Genomic DNA, 5,252 nt, shown 5'->3' on the forward strand with positions numbered 1-5,252 from the left:
CATCACGGAGGTAAAATATGTTCTCGAGATGTAACTTTTCTTCATATAACGAAGCAAATCCTAATTGATGAGCTTTTGAAGGATGTAGATGCCCGTTTCTTTTACTTATCATCAAACAAACGCCATTGCAAGTAACTGAATCAGAAGGTACCAAGTTTTAACAAGAAAGGTGCCATCTTGCATGCAGATTTTCAATAATGAACTGACTAAAATTAAGAAGAAAATATACGAATATGATTCTTCCCGTGTCTAAACAGCCGAGCAAGCATTTCTAAAAATAGAATCTTAACTTGCTAAAACAAACTCATTATTTTTAAATAGAGATGTCCTCACAGGTCATCAACATATCGAAGTGAGACAATCCATCCGGTTTCGGTCCCTTGGTTTAAAAGATAAACCTTCGTGCGTTATAACTTTGTCAGAAGTACGTTCACCAAAAGCTTTAGACACAAATGAAATTGCACCGGTAGGAGTTATCGAAACTAAAAACTTGATGGTGGTGTTGTGTTTGTAGTTCGACCATGTTTGTGCTCTAGCAGTGAAGTGATTTGGTCTTTGTATAAACACTTCAAAGCAATCTATAATACTAACACACCTAGGGTATGACTGTTTGAACACTACTGGCATATTCTTGATAATGTTGTCTTTATCTGGCCATTGCACTAGGAAAACAAGTTTCTGAGCTATTTTAGGTATACCTTGGTTAAATAAGTCTGAAATAGTTGTGCTAGACACCCTGAAGTGATAGGCAATGTCCTGATGCTGGATATTCAGTCTGAGTTTCATCAAAATACACAATAGAACACTTGGTGGTGACATAACTTTACAAGTTGGAAGTATAGTTGAACAGAATGTTACTAACCACAAACTAGAGGCTCTCAAGAGCCTGTGTCGCTCACCTGACTCTACTTTGGTTTTAGAAATCATGTAAAGATAGATAAAAATCATAACAGATACCCAAATAATGATTGAGGCCAAATTTTGATTAATATTGGTCCCGTTATTTAATAAAATATCCTGGTGGCCATCTTGAACAGTAAATCGGCAACAAAGTAGCAACACTCGGCCATCTTGGATGATGGATCGACTGCAAAGTAACAACACTTGGTCAGCAACTCATAAGGAACATTCATGCCATGTTTGGTTCAATTCCATTCAGTGGTTCCCTAAAAGAAGACAATTGTATGTATTTCCCATAGGGTCCTATGTTAAATTAAGTCCCCCGCTGTCGGCCATCTTGGATGATGGATCGGCTGCAAAGTAACAACACTTGGTCAACATCTCATAAGGAACATTCATGCCATGTTTGGTTCCATTCCATTTATTGGTTCTCCAAACGAAGACATTTTCATGTATTTCCCAAAGGGTCCTATGTAAAACTAAGTCCCCCGCTGGCGACCATCTTGGATGATGGATCAGCTACAAAGTAACAACACTTGGTCAGCATCTCATAAGGAACATTCATGCCATGTTTGGTTTCATTCCATTCAGTGGTTCTCTATAAAAGAAGACATTTGTATGTATTTCCCATAGGTCCTTTGTTAAACTAAGTCCCCTGCTGTCTGCCATCTTGGATGATGGACCGACTGCAAAGTAACAACACTTGGTCAGCACCTCATAAGGAACATTCATGCCATGTTTGGTTTCAATCCATTCAGTGGTTCTCTAAAAGAAGACATTTGTATGTATTTTCCATAGGGTCCTATGTTAAACTAAGTCCCCCGCTGGCGGCCATCTTGGATGATGGATCGGCTACAAAGTAACAACACTTGGTCAGAACCTCATAAGGAACATTCATGCCATGTTTGGTTTCATTCCATTCAGTGGTTCTCTAAAAGAAGACATTTGTATGTATTTCCCATAGGGTCCTATGTTAAACTAAGTCCCCTGCTGGCAGCCATCTTGGATAATGGACCGACATCAAAGTAACAACACTTGGTCAGCATCTCATAAGGAACATTCATGCCATATTTGGTTCCATTCCATTCAGTGGTTCTCTAAAAGAAGACATTTGTATGTATTTCCCATAGGGTCCCATGTTAAACTAAGTCCCCCGCTGCCGGCCATCTTGGATGATGGATTGCCTACAAAGTAACAACACTTGGTCAGCACCTCATAAGGAACATTCATGCCATGTTTGGTTTCATTCCATTCAGTGGTTCTCTAAAAGAAGACATTTGTATGTATTTCCCATAGGGTCCTATGTTAAACTAAGTTCCCCAATGGCGACCATTTTGGATGATGGATCGGCTACAAAGTAACAACTCATGGTCAGCACCTCATAAGGAACATTCATGCCATGTTTGGTTTTATTCCATTCAGTGGTTCTCTAAAAGAAGTCATTTGTATGCATTTCCCATAGGGTCCTATGTTAAACTAAGTCCCCCGCTGGCGGCCATCTTGGATGATGGATCGGCTACAAAGTAACAACACTTGGTGAGCACCTAATAAGGAACATTCATGCCATGTTTGGTTTCATTCCATTCAGTGGTTCTCTAAAAGAAGTCATTTGTATGCATTTCCCATAGGGTCCTATGTTAAACTAAGTCCCCTGCTGGCGGCCATCTTGGATGATGGATCGGCTACAAAGTAACAACACTTGGTCAGCACCTCATAAGGAACATTCATGCCATGTTTGGTTTCGTTCCATTCAGTGGTTCTCTAAAAGAAGACATTTGTATGTATTTCCCATAGGGTCCTATGTTAAACTAAGTTCCCCGATGGCGGCCATCTTGGATGATGGATCGGCTACAAAGTAACAACACTTGGTCAGCACCTCATAAGGAACATTCATGCCATGTTTGGTTTCATTCCATTCAGTGGTTCTCTAAAAGAAGTCATTTGTATGCATTTCCCATAGGGTCCTGTGTTAAACTAAGTCCTCAGCTGGCGGCCATCTTGGATGATGGATCGGCTACAAAGTAACAACACTTGGTCAGCACCTCATAAGGAACATTCATGCCATGTTTTGTTTCATTCCATTCAGTGGTTCTCTAGAAGAAGTTCAAAATGTAAAAAGTTAACGCCGACGACGGACGACGACGGACGACGCCGGACGACGCCGGACGACGGACGCCAAGTGATGAGAAAAGCTCACTTGGCCCTTCGGGCCAGGTGAGCTAAAAAGTGCCCTAGTAGGAACACCAGTATATAACTGTGTTTTACGGTTGGTCGCGATAGCTTGGTCTCCAAAGGACAGTTTGTTGATTTCTTCTTTAAGCTGAGCATTTTCTGTTTGTAGTCTGCCTAATTCTGTAAACAATTGTTCATTTTCAATGCGAAGTGAAGCTATTGTCTTGATGCATTGGTCGTGCAAACCTGTAGTTGCTGAAATTTAATGGTTAACATATAAGTGATATAAGAAGACCGAACTCTGTAGGAAATTAAAAAAATACCAAAAAAAAACTTCATAACAGAGAGCCATAGATATAAATAATAGCAAAAAAATCCTATGATTATTTTCGAATTGAAATTTTATCATTTATATGGTGACTTAAAAACCTTTTGAAAACAAATAAATGTATTATGCTGCATTTCAATGAAAAGAAATTAAGGATATCAATAAAAGTGGCTAAATTTGAATTTCATACACAATTTAGAACTATAATATAAGAAAGCAATTACATTAAATTGAATAAAATCATGTTTTGACATTTAATGTTTTATGTAAATATAATATATTTAAGTAAAATATATACCTTTTTCTGGCGGTGGAACATTTTCAGAAAGGTCTAGAAGAACACTGGCTACCTATTGCCTTCCCTTTTCAGCATCACGCAGAGTTGCATCTGTTCTTTCATCGTAACACATGTTGATAGAAGGAACATAGTCAGGATTGCTTTTGTCGTTGCTTTTCTGTCCTAAAAAATAAAAGACAGTTGTAAAAATTTATATAAATAAGTACATTTTGACACATAATTTCCACCTAATGCATTGCCATTGGCCTAAATGGCTGTTTACAACATACATGTATCCTAATATTCTTTCAAAACACTTACGAAATATTTAAATAAATACATGCAAGGTATTATTCAATACAAATCTGTTACAAAAATATGATAGTAAGTTCAGGTCACCTCACTTGTCTGTGCCTAAGAGATCCCTTCCTTGTCACATTGGTTTGCTTACATAGGTTCTTTACAATTTTGTTATAAATAATAAGAAATGTTACCTCAAAATATAAATGAAAAAATTAAGGCTCTTGTAGTCTCACTTTCCCAAAACATTGACACACTTTATAAATGAAAAAAAAACCTACCTGATATGAAATGAAGATGGCACACACGATCATGGTCAGACGGCTCCCATGCTTTTCCGTCATGATCTCTACGCTTTATAGCAGAAATCCAAAGCTTTCTACGAGTGTCAGGCTTTTTGGGGACACGGAAAAACTGTTAGGGTTGTCTTTATCAAATCTAGTTGTACAATCAACTACACAACACGAAACAACCATCATTAATCAATGTAATCGTGAAATGACATGTGACACCTTGTCGCATATGTAAACATCCGTTATATTGCCAACCAGTCGGAAAATCACGTGACTTGGTGACGTCCCGGCGAAAATTCCTATAATTAGTCAAGAACATACAAAATAATACCTTCACAGGCAAGGTTTAACACTTTAAGACGATGCCGTACTTTGATATTATAACTCCAGGGAGTCCATCGGAAGTTCAACTTAGGTTACTTGAGATCTGCGACTCTTTTCACAAAAAATCTTACGATTAAAATTGATCGTAAGCTATACTAAAATGTATATGACTTACGAGTATTTTTACTCTTAAGATTTTTTATGAAAAGAGCCGCAGAAGTTTGTATGCCTGTTTTAAATTGTGATCGAACTGTTTGAACGGTTTGCTGTTGTTTTCCTACAATATGGTGCCCTATGTCCTTTTAGTGACCATTTAAAAGTTTTTTACCTCCATATCTTTCATCTATTAGGACTATGGGCTACCATTGATTGGTTGTTGGTTGCTATTCATTGTGTAAAGATATCAACAACTGAAGAAAACTACAAGGGAAATCATACGTCACACAGGTGGAGCATGGTAAGCTACGCTATGTATGTAGACTTCAGATAAAATTACTGAATCCTTGTACCGAGTGATTTTTATACTCGGAACTAACAACGACAAAGTTATTTCAATCTACCTGAGTCATGTGGCCTATCATATATTTCTTCACAGACATCACATGTTATTTCTCTTGTTTTATAGTATAAATGGACCACTTCCAATTTTGTGCTTGTT

General features: G+C 37.7%; 1 pseudogene; it reads right to left on the minus strand.

The window, feature by feature from the left end:
- Window positions 1-249: 249 nt before the first annotated feature.
- Window positions 250-4,526, minus strand: LOC127722371 (uncharacterized; annotated as a pseudogene).
- Window positions 4,527-5,252: the final 726 nt, after the last annotated feature.

This window comes from Mytilus californianus, unplaced genomic scaffold (assembly GCF_021869535.1).
Source record: "Mytilus californianus isolate M0D057914Y unplaced genomic scaffold, xbMytCali1.0.p SCAF_12, whole genome shotgun sequence".
Taxonomy (NCBI): Eukaryota; Metazoa; Mollusca; class Bivalvia; order Mytilida; family Mytilidae; genus Mytilus; species Mytilus californianus.